The sequence below is a fragment of the Phyllobates terribilis genome, unplaced genomic scaffold (genome assembly GCF_046119375.1).
Source record: "Phyllobates terribilis strain yellow unplaced genomic scaffold, ASM4611937v1 Scaffold_10__3_contigs__length_209671492, whole genome shotgun sequence".
In the NCBI taxonomy this organism is placed as follows: Eukaryota; Metazoa; Chordata; class Amphibia; order Anura; family Dendrobatidae; genus Phyllobates; species Phyllobates terribilis.
This window is the reverse complement of record NW_027362770.1, coordinates 76,596,061-76,608,526: the sequence shown is the minus strand read 5'-3', so window position 1 is coordinate 76,608,526 and position 12,466 is coordinate 76,596,061. Positions and strand designations below refer to the sequence as shown.

The 12,466-nt window shown below is 45.2% G+C and overlaps 1 protein-coding gene across 3 annotated transcripts in view; it reads left to right on the top strand.

Annotated features, from left to right (window-relative positions):
- LOC141164413 (A-type potassium channel modulatory protein KCNIP1) overlaps positions 1–12,466 on the top strand; it is an 858,918-nt gene that overhangs the window by 53,232 nt on the left and 793,220 nt on the right. The gene's annotated exons all lie outside the window — the stretch shown is intronic.

Genomic DNA, 12,466 nt, shown 5'->3' with positions numbered 1-12,466 from the left:
CTTTACAAATGAGTGCAATGAAAAGAAAAATTGATTGGTCAGGGTGAATAAAGGTTGTTAGAGACCTCTGGGAAAATATGCCAGGCACCCATGATTATCTCAAGTGGTTGTCAAATACTCAACAACTGCTTCTTAACAGCTAAACTGTTCTTCATAAAATAAAAAAAACCTCACATTTAATTACCAAACAGGTGCAGTGCCATCTTTCCCATAGAACTTGTGACATTGTTATGTTATTTGACCTTCCCTAGCATTCAGCGGCCGCTAATCAGCTACAGTCTTTACTGTTCTGTCAGAACAGACCTGTACTTTGATGAAAAACTAGTGACTAGAGGTTTTTTTTTTAAGATGGACAGCTTAGCTGTTAAAGGTTTTGACTCCAGTTCTTAAATGGGTACAATTGCAATGTGTTTGTAAAAACAAGCTGCTTTCCAATTTACCTCTTACAAAAAATTCTCTTCATTTTCAATAACTATGCTTTAGCGCCTGCTCACACTGCTCTGAATCTGTCCGGTTCGCTACCCCTGCACTTTTCTCATGCTGTCTTGGTAGCAGTCTTGGAGAGTGCTCAGTGCACCAGTGGTCCGAACTGGCAATTTTCAGGAGCTTCATGCCAGTACCCGGCATTTTCCCTGTGAGAGCAGCCTAGTAAAGATACAATTAGGCTGTGTGCCCACGATGCGTTTTTTAAGCGTTTCCACAGCGGCAAAAACGCTGCAGAAACGCTTAAAAAACGCTTGGTAGAAGGCCTGCCATGTTCCCCAATGATAATCCACATGTGCTGTGCACATGCTGCAGAAATTTCCGCTGCGGGTTATCATTGCGGAAAAAAACGCAGCACTACCAATTATTTTGCGGAAGCACTGGGTTTTCGCCGCATTGAATCGCTTGGATTCCGCATCACTGCATCTGTACATGCGGAATCCATGCGTTTCAATGTGCGGATGGTACCCGGGTCTGGAGGAGAAGAGACTCTCCTCCAGACCCGGGCACCATAGTACCTGTAAAAAAAAGAATAAAATAAAAATTATACTTACCTTCTGATGGCCGCCGGTCTCCTTGTCTTTGCTTGCCGGCAGATCGCGGTGGACTGAAGGACCTGCGTTGACGTCATAGTCATGTGACGGCAGGTCCTTCACTGTACCGTGAGCTGCCAGCAGCCAGGACGGAGTGAAGCAAGACTGCGGGGGCCATCAGAAGGTAAGTATAGATTTATTTTTTTATTTTTAAACATTCTTTAAGATCACACTATATAAATCCATGCCGCTTGCATGGATTTATATAGTGTGACCAAGTTGTCAAGCACTTTCCAAGTGATGCTAAAATCGCTTGGAAAGCGCTTGTCAACCCGCATGCGGAAATTCATGTGAAAAACGCTTCACTTCCGCATGTCCCTGGCAGCAAAAACGCATGTACAATCCGCATGTACAATCCGCATGCGTTTTTGCTGCCAAGGGTGATGCAGAAACGCACAGGAAAAATCCTGAGCATTTCTGCATCGTGGGCACATAGCCTTAATCAGCAAACAGCTGTTTGCTGATAACATTTTTGGCACTGGAGGTCCAGTCACAGGAGAGATGATAACCTCAGGTGAATTATTCACCTCTTCAAAGGTTCGCTTACACTGCGCAATGTGCAGCATATATGCTTGCTGGCAGACATTTAACAGCTTGTTGACACCAACCATCCCTGCGTCAGATGATGCACTCTTAACGATCAGTAATTAATGGGAATGCTAAAAATAGCCAATACAAAATACCTCCCTAAATGCTCCAAATGTCAACATGCAACATCGTCCCCAATCCAACCTCTTTCGCATGGGCAGTAATATACTTCCTAATCAGCCTTTCTCACTGGCAGTAAGACTTTTCCAATTCCCATCACTATGCTCAACCCAAGACTGGCAGTGAGTGATGTAGGTAATGCTGGAGGTCAGAAGGTAGACTGGTAGAAATGGTGAAGAACATATTAATCAACGCAACAGCCCCAACATGACAATGCCTGTAGTTTACTTATCATGCAATGAGAATGTGTTTTCTTTGTTAAAGGGAACCTGTCAGCAGGATTTTGCTGTCCGCAATGGTACCACCTGGAAGAGAAATGTCTCAAGACCTGAGATAGAAAATAATATATTTACACAAAAAGGTCAAGGCTTAAAGAAAATCAGTAAAGCTGTACTTATCAGACAATATATTGTAGCAAAAGTCATACACAAATGTAACAAAAATGTAACTGCAACCATCTCACAGTGACATCCAGACCGACCACGAAAGTTAACACCTAAATAGCATCATCTTCTGATGATAAGGGTTGAAGAAAATTGACATGCAAATTTACTGCAGTTAGCTAAATAAGAAGAAAACCAAACTGGGGTGAGTGTTTCCTGTGCAGGGCCGGCGTCAGCACCCGGCGTACCCGGGCAAGTGCCGGGGCCCTGGAAAATCAGAAGGGCCCAGCCGCCCACTCACTGTCGGGGCCCGGCCCACACACCCGCCCGCCCACTCACTCACTGTCGGGGCCGGGCCCACTCACTCACTGTCGGGGCTGGGCCCACACACCCACCCGCCCACTCACTGTCGGGGCCGGGCTCACACACCCGCCCGCCCACTCACTGTCGGGGCCGGGCCCACACACCCACCCGCCCACTCACTGTCGGGGCCATGGCCGCATCTTCAGCACCTGTTCAGTGACGCAGGCGCTGCTTGATTGCCGGCACTCCCCCAGTCCCAGAAATGGCCGCGCGCTGTCAGGCTGTGTCTGCTAGTAATGACACGGCAGGGTCGACGGCACTGCACCTTTAATTTTGCTTGTGTGTCGCCCCTGCCGCGTCATTACTAGCAGACACAGTCGCACAGCGCGCAGCCATGTCTGGGGGAGTGCCATCAAACACCGTCGGAGCGGAGGTCCTGCACAGATGGGGGGGGGGGGGGGAGCGGCCCGGACCCGACCGCAAGTGGGCCCCTCTGATGGTCCAGGGCCATGAAGTCTGTGACACGCCGGGGGCCCTGCACTGCCCCATACCTGAGGAGCTGCTGGACAGGACACTGGACCGGGGACAGGTGAGTGAGGCTTCCCCAATCCCCATATTAAAATTACTTATAATGGGTCTGTGTGAGTGCATGTATGTGAATGTCAGTGTGTATGACTGTGTATATATATTTGTCTGTTTTATATATGTCTTTAAGAATTTGTGTAAAAATATGTGTTTGTCTGTATGTGTACATATCTGTGTACCGTGTGTGCGTGCGTGTGTCTGCGTACCGTGTGTGCATGTCTGCGTACCGTGTGTGCATGTCTGCGTACCGTGTGTGCGCGTGTGTCTGCGTACCGTGTGTGTGCGTGTGTCTGCGTACCGTGTGTGTGCGTGTGTCTGCTTACTGTGTGTGCATGTCTGCGTACCGTGTGTGCATGTCTGCGTACCGTGTGTGCATGCCTGTGTCTGCGTACCGTGTGTGCGTGCATGTGTGTGCGTGCGCATGTCTGCATATGTGAAGGATGAGGTGGCAGGCTGGGCCCTGTGTACTATATATATATATATTTCTCCGCCGTATCTGTGCATCATGAATCGTGTATGTGTTAAAAGGGCCCACTGAAACTCTGTCGCCCAGGGCCCACAAAAACCTGGAGCCGGCCCTGTTCCTGTGACCCAGTTTGACATACACTGTAGTGAAATTGCATGCATTGGTGTCGTCTATGAAGGAAGCCTCTCCTAAAACCCATGCATAAAAAAGCCCACCTACAACTTGCTAGGGCCTATGCTGAAAAATATGAATATGAAAAAAGACTATTGGGACCCTATAATCACTGTTGTTATTAGACTAAGATAAATGTTTTTTTGAACTGATGGCTTCAAAACTGTATGTCGTCTCAAAGGTGAGAAGTACAAAGATAAATGCATGGTGCCTTCAGTGAAATATGGTGGGGCTGCTTAAGTGCTGCTGGTGTCGGGGGGCCACATTTCGTTGATGATATTACGAATTCAAAGATGTACTGCTCTATATTGAAAGATAAGATGGTATTGTCACTCTGCCCATGGTAGATGATCACGATTCCATCATGACAGTGATCCAAAACACACATCTAAGGCTACTGTTGCATTTCTAAATTTCAGGGTCACAGTGATTTAACCCCTTTACCCCCGAGGATGGTTTGCACGTTAATGACCAGGCCAATTTTTACAATTCTGACCACTGTCACTTTATGAGGTAATTACTCTGAAACGCTTCAACGGATCCCCCTGATTCTGAGACTGTTTTTTCATGACATATTGTACTTCATGACTGTGGTAAAATTTCTTCGATATCACTTGCGTTTATTTGTGAAAAAAACGGAAATTTGACGAAAATTTTGAAAATTTTGCAATTTTCAAAATTTGAATTTTTATGCCCTTAAATTAGAGAGATAGGTCACACAAAATAGTTAATAAATAACATTTCCCACATGTCTACTTTACATCAGCACAATATTGGAGCCAAAATTTTTTTCTGTTAGGGAGCTATAAGGGTTAAAAGTTGACCAGCGATTTCTCATTTTTCCAACAAAATTTACAAAACCATTTTTTTAGGGACCACATCACATTTGAAGTCACTTTAAGGGGTCTTTATGACAGAAAATACCCAAAAGTGACACCATTCTAAAAACTGCACCCCTCAAGGTGCTCAAAACCACATTCAAGAACTTTATTAACCCTTCAGATGCTTCATGGGAATTTTTGGAATGTGTAAGAAAAAAATGAACATTTAACTTTTTTCACAAAAATGTTACTTTAGACCCAATTTTTTTATTTTCGCAGGGGTAACAGGAAAAAATGGACCCCAAAATTTGTTGTGCAATTTCCCCTGGGCACGCAGATACCCCATATGTGGGGAAAAAACACTGTTTGGGCGCACAGCAGGGCTTGGAAGGGAAGGAGCGCCATTTGACTTTTTGATTGTAAAATTTGCTTGAATAACTAGCGGACGCCATGTTGCGTTTGGAGAGCCCATGTGTGCCCAAACGTTGGAGCTCCCCCACAAGTGACCCCATTTTGGAAACTAGACCACCGAAGGCACCTATCTAGATGCATAGTGAGCACTTGGAACCCCCAGGTGCTTCTCAAATTGATTCGTAAAAATGAAAAAGTGGTTTTTTTTTCACTTTTTCATTTTTACAAATCAGTTTGTGAAGCACCTGAGGGTTCCAAGTGCTCACTATGCATCTAGATAGGTGCCTTCTGGGGTCTATTTTCCAAAATGGGGTCACTTGTGGGGGAGCTCCAATGTTTGGGCACACAGGGGCTCTCCAAATGCAACATGGTGTCCGCTAACAAATTGAATGGAAAATCGGCTCAAATTGTTAGCGGACACCATGTTGTGTTTGGAGAGACCCTGTGTGCCCAAACATTGGAGCTCCCCCACAAGTGACCCCATTTTGGAAAGTAGACCCCCCAAGGCACCTATCTAGATGCATAGTGAGCACTTGGAACCCCCTGGTGCTTCACAAATTGATTCGTAAAAATGAAAAAGTGAAGAAAAAAACACTTTTTCATTTTTACGAATCAATTTGTGAAGCACCTGGGGGTTCCAAGTGCTCACTATGCATCTAGATAGATGCCTTGGGGGGTCTAGTTTCCAAAATGGGTTCACTTGTGGGGGAGCTCCAATGTTTGGGCACACAGGGACTCTCCAAATGCAACATGGTATCCGCTAACAAATTGTCGGCTCAAATTGTTAGCAGACACCATGTTGCGTTTGAGCCCCTGTGTGCCCAAACATTGGAGCTCCCCCACAAATGACCCCATTTTGGAAAGTAGACCCCAGAAGGCACCTATCTAGATGCATAGTGAGCACTTGGAACCCTCAGGTGCTTCACAAACTGATTTGTAAAAATGAAAAAGTGAAAAAAAAAAACACTTTTTCATTTTTATGAATCAATTTGTGAAGCACCTGGGGGTTCCAAGTGATCACTATGCATCTAGATAGGTGCCTTGGGGGGTCTAGTTTCCAAAATGGGGTCACTTGTTGGGGAGCTCCAATGTTTGGGCACACAGGGACTCTCTAAATGCAACATGGTGTCCGCTAACAAATTGAATCCAAAATCGTCTCAAATTGTTAGCGGACACCATGTTGCGTTTGGAGAGCCCCTGTGTGCCCAAACATTGGAGCTCCCTCAAAAGTGACCCCATTTTGGAAACTAGACCCCCCAATGCACCTATCTAGATGCATAATCAGCACTTGGAACCACCAGGTGCTTCACAAATTGATTCGTAAAAATGAAAAAGTGAAAAAAAAAACACTTTTTCATTTTTATGAATCAATTTGTGAAGCACCTGGGGGGTCCAAGTGCTCACTATGCATCTAGATAGGTGCCTTGGGGGGTCTAGTTTCCAAAATGGGGTCACTTGTGGGGGAGCTCCAATGTTTGGGCACACAGAGACTCTCCAAATGCAACATGGTATCCGCTAAGAAATTGTCGGCTCAAATTGTTAGCGGACACCATGTTGCATTTGGAGAGCCCCTGTGTGCCCAAACATTGGAGCTCCCCCACAAGTGACCCCATTTTGGAAACTAGACCCCCCAAGGCACCTATCTAGATGCATAGTGAGCACTTGGAACCTTCAGGTGCTTCTCAAACTGATTCGTAAAAGTGAAAAAAAAAACACTTTTTCATTTTTATGAATCAATTTGTGAAGCACCTGGGGGTTCCAAGTGCTCACTATGCATCGTGATAGGTGCCTTGGGGGGTCTAGTTTCCAAAATGGGTTCACTTGTGGGGGATCTCCAATGTTTGGGCACACAGGGACTCTCCAATTTAACATGGTATCCGCTAACAAATTGTCGGCTCAAATTGTTAGCGGACACCATGTTGCGTTTGGAGAGTCCCTGTGTGCCCAAACATTGGAGCTCCCCCACAAGTGACCACATTTTGGAAACTAGACCCCCCCAAGGCACTTATCTAGATGCATAATGAGCACTTGGAACCCCCAGGTGCTTCACAAATTGATTTGTAAAAATGAAAAAGTATTTTTTTTCCACTTTTTCATTTTTTCGAATCAATTTGTGAAGCACCTGGGGGTTCCAAGTGCTGATTATGCATCTAGATAGGTGCCTTGGGTGGTCTAGTTTCCAAAATGGGGTCACTTGTGGGGGAGCTCCAAAGTTTAGGCACGCAGAGGCTCTCCAAACGCAACATGGCGTCCGCTAACAATTTGAGGCAATTTTCCTTTCAATTTGTTAGCGGACACCATGTCGCGTTTGGAGAGCCCCTGATGTGCCTAAACAGTGGAGCTCCCCCACAAGTTACCCCATTTTGGAAACTATACCCCTCAAGGATTTTATTAAGGTGTATAGTGAACATTTTGAACCCAGAGGTACGACACAGAATTTGATAACATTAGGTCATCATATTGAATAAGTTGTCATTAGTCTTGAGCGCAAGTGCTCGCTACTTGAGTTTGCATCGGGTACTCAGGTATGCACCATGTACTGCGTGTGCTCGAGTGACATGCTCGAGTCCCCGCCCGTATGTTTCACGGTTATTAGACACCCAAAAAAAACCATGCGGGGATTGCTCGTGCATGGCAGGCAATCCCCGCAAAGTTTTTTGGGCCGTGAAGCATATGGGGCAGAGACTCGAGCATGTCACTCAAATACCCACGATACTCAATGCATACCAGAACACCCGATGCAAACTCAAGTAGCGAGCACTTGCGCTCAACACTAGTCGCCATATTGTCATCTTTTTTTCTTACTTTTGAAAAAAATCCCAACCCCATCACAACCCTAACCCCAACCCCAGCCCTAACCCTAGCACAACCCTAACCTGAGAGTTTATTTTATACGCCGTTCCTCATGCGGTATAAGTGATGAGATTACTTTATTCTTCGGGTCGGTGCGATTACAGCGATGCCAGAAACATATGGGGTTTTTATGACTGACAGCTGTCACACACTAAAAGACGCATTTTTTGTAAAATCTAGTTTTTGCATCACCATATTTTGAGAGCTATAATTTTTCCAGATTTTGGCAGACAGTCATGTGACGGCTTGTTTTTTGAGGGATGAGTTGACGTTGTTATTGGTGCCATTTTCAGGCACGTGACATTTTTTGATCGCTTTCTATTCCGATTTTTGGGAGGCAGAATAAACAAAAACCAACAATTCAGGAATTGTTTTTTTTGTTTTTTTTTTATTCTGTTCCGCGTGTGGTAAAATTGATAAGGCAGCTTTATTCTTCGGGTCAGTACGTTTACAGCGGTACCACATTCATATCGTATTTCTATGTTTTGCCTTTTACATAATAAAAGCAATTTTATAGAAAAAATTATTTTTTAGCATAGCTTTATTCTGAGAGCTATAACTTTTTTATTTTTCGGCTGATGGAGCTGTATCGCAGCTTGTTTTTTGCGGGACAAGATGACGTTTTCAGTGGTATCATTTTTATTTATATTTGTCTTTTTCATCGCGTGTTATTCCATTTTTTGTTTGCCATTATGATGATAAAGCATTGTTTTTTGCTTCTTTTTTTATTTATTTTTTTTACCGTGCTCACTGAAGGGGTTAACTAGTGGGACAGTTTTATAGGACAGGTTGTTCTGGATGCGGCGATACCAAATATGTGTACTTTTATTGTTTTTTTTGTTTTTTTTTATAATAATATTTATTGATGGGTACATTATATTTTTATTTTTGGTGGATTATTTTTTTATTTTTTTTAAATATTTTTACAATTTTTTTTTTTTTTCTTCAGTTTCTGACAGTTTTTATACTTTTTTACTTTGTCCCACTCTGGGACTTTCACTTTTTTTTCTCTGATCGCCTGCATGGCCCAGGAATGCAGCACCATCCCTGTGCCATGCAGGCTGTCAGCGCTGGACAGGGAGAAGATTGTTTGGAGATGCACTGCGCATGTCCAAAAAATCTTCCTGCTGTCTGGTGACCCGGATGTTGTCATGACGACATCGGGTCGTCATGGAAACATCCTGGAAGCCCCGGCAGACATCGCTGGAGGCCGGAAGAGGAGGTGATTATCGGCGATCACCTCCCCTTGCCACCGCAATGCTGCGATCGACTTCGATCGCAGCATCGCGGGGGTTAATGTGCTGGGAGCGTTGCAGGACCGCTCCCTGCACATAGTAGCGGGTGTCAGCTGTGATAATCAGGGCGTACTAATACGTATCAGGTCCATAAGTCCCAGGGCACAGATACGTATTAGTACGCCTTGGGTCGGAAAGGGGTTAATGTCCAAGTATGCCGCCTGTCATTGACCCAACCAAACTCCTATGAGGAATTATGAAGAGACAAGTTGATAATCACTCTTCATCCAGTATCTGGACTCTAAAAGAGGTCCTTCTTGAAGATTGGAAAAGATAGATGGTGCATTATGTTGCCAACTTGTTCATTCCATGCCTAGAAGACTTGGTGCTGTCCTTAATAGAGATGAGCGGTGTTCGACTAGAACTGTTCGCCAATCTCAAATTCGAGCTGTTTTGGGCGGTGTTCGAGTTGTTCGACGAACCCGAACGATTTGCAAAAAATTCGGCTGTTCGAGGTTATGTTCGATAACTGTTCGTGCACCAAAAGCGTGTCCTGCATGTCTGGCGCTATTTAGAGCACCAATCATGCAGGGATTGTCTGCCACTCACTGTAATGCCACAGCCATGGTGGTTGTGGCATTACAGTGATTGCCCAAATCGATGGGAACAGTGCCAACAGTGAAACATGAAAAGCCGGCAATTCAGCAGCGGCATACACCGGTACCCGACAATTTAGAACCGAAAGAATAGAGCTTCACACATAGATTAGATAGATATAAACATGTCAGCCACATATATACGAAGTACAGTGAAAGTGCTGCTTACTGTACTTGTCATTTAGCGTAAAGGATTTATCAAAAAAAATAATAGTGTTTTCATGCACCGTCTCCTTAAAAAAGCCGGCCGGCAATTCAGCAGCGGTACCCGACAATTTAGAATAGAAAGAATAGAGAATCACACATAGATTAGATAGATAGAAACATGTCAGTCACATATATATGAAGTACAGTGACAGTGCTGCTTACTGTACTTGTCATTTAGCGTAAAGGATTTATCAAAAAAAATAATAGTGTTTTCATGCACCGTCTCTTTAAAAAAGCCGGCCGGCAATTCAGCAGCGGTACCCGACAATTTATAACAGACAGAATATAGCTTCACACATAGATTAGATAGATAGAAACATGTCAGTCACATATATATGAAGTACAGTGATAGTGTTGGTTACTGTACTTGTCATTTAGTATTAAAATAAAGGATTTATTATTAAAAAAATTGGCGTGGGGTTCCCCTTAATTTTAGGCTCTAGCGGAGGTTAAGCAGACGGCTGGTGCAGATGTTTGAAGCCTGGGAAGGGGGTAATACCCACGGAGCTTCCCAGGCTACTAATATCAGCCTCCAGCTGAATACATAGCCTTTACTAGCTATTAAAATGGGGGACCCCCCCAAAAAAATGACGTGGGGTCCCCCCTAATTTAATAGCTAGCAAAGGCTAGGCAGACAGCTGGGGGCTGATATTAATAGCCCAGGAAGGGAGCCATGAATATTGGCCCCCTCCCAGGCTAGAAACACCAGCCGTCAGCCGCCCCAGAAATGGCGCATTCATAGGATGCGCCAATTCTGGCACTTAGCCTCGCTCTTCCACGCTGCCCTGGTGCGGTGGCAGGGGGTAATAGGGTTGGGGTTGATGTCAGCTTATAATGCCAGCTGACATCAAGCCCAGGTTAGTAATGGAGAGGCGTCTATAAGACACCCCCATTACTAACCCCATAGTCAAAGTTAAAAAAAACACAAACACCCAGAATAAAGTCCTTTAATTGAAATAAAGACACAATCCTTTATTGTTCTAAATTAAACCATACTTACCGTCACGCCCATTCCAGCTGAAGCCAACGATCTCCTGCAATAAAAGAAAAATAATAAAGCAACCTCATCCTTACCTTTCCATGGTTCCCACGACAGCTTCAGCTCTGCTACATCGAGATGACAGGCTGGACCGCAGCAGAACGCTGCCATCCAGCCTCTCATCCCGCAGACACTGAGAAGCGCAGGCTTGCTTGCGCTGCTCAGCGTCTCTCTGTGACGACATCCAGATGAGCCGAGTTCATGTCCAATGAACTCGGCTCACCTCATGCACGTCACTGACAGCGTGGGAAAATTCTCACGCTGAAGCGGTGAGTGCAGGAGAATTCTCCCACGCTGTCAGTGACGTGCATAAGGTGAGCTCATGTCCAATGAACTCAGCTCACCTCCTGCACGTCACTGACAGCGTGGGAGAATTCTCCTGCACTCAGCGCTTCAGCGTGAGAATTCTCCCACGCTGAAGCGCTGAGTGCAGGAGAATTTTCCCATGCTGTCAGTGACGTGCATAAGGTGAGCTCATGTCCAATGAACTCAGCTCACCTCCTGTACGTCACTGACAGCGTGGGAGAATTCTCCTGCACTCAGCGCTTCAGTGTGAGAATTCTCCCACGCTGAAGCGCTGAGTGCAGGAGAATTTTCCCACGCTGTCAGTGACGTGCATGAGGTGAGCCGAGTTCATTGGACATTAACTCGGCTCATCTGGATGCCCTCACAGAGAGACACTGTGGAGCGCAAGCAAGCCTGCGCTTCTCAGTGTCTGCGGGATGACAGGCTGGATGGCAGCGTTCTGCTGCGGTCCAGCCTGTCATCTCGATGTAGCAGAGCTGAAGCTGTCGTGGGAACCATGGAAAGGTAAGGATGATGTTGCTTTATTATTTTTCTTTTATTTCAGGAGATCGTTGGCTTCAGCTGGAATGGGCGTGATGGTAAGTATGGTTTAATTTAGAACAATAAAGAATTGTGTGTTTATTTCAATTAAAGGACTTTTTTCTGGGTGTTGTGTTTTTTTTAAATACTTTACTAGAAATTCATGGTGGTCATGTCTAATATTGGCGTGACCCCATGAATTTCGGGCTTAGGGCCAGCTGATAATGCCAAGCTGGCCCTAACTCCTTTATTACCCAGTGAGCCACCGCATCAGGGCCCTGGATGAGTTGGGTACAGCGCCAGAAGATGGCGCTTCTATGAACGCGCCATTTTCCGGGGTGGCTGCGGACTGCAATTTGCAGCGGGGGTGGCCCAGAAAGCTTGGGCCTCCCTGCGCTGCGGATTCCAGCCCCCAGCTGCCTAGTTGTACCTGGCTGGACACAAAAACAGGGCGAAGCCCCACGTCAATTTTCTTTAAATTATTTCATGAAATAATTAAGAAAAAAAGGGCTTCCCTATATTGTTGTGTCCGGCCAGGTACAAATAGGCAGCTGGTGGTTGGGGGCAGCCCGTTCCTGCCTGCTGTACCTGGCTGGACACAAATATAGTGCGAAGCCCCACGTCAATTTTTTTTAAATTATTTCATGAATTTCCTGAAATAATTTAAAAAAATTGAAGTGGGGCTTCGCACTATATTTGTGTCCAGCCAGGTACAGCAGGCAGGAAC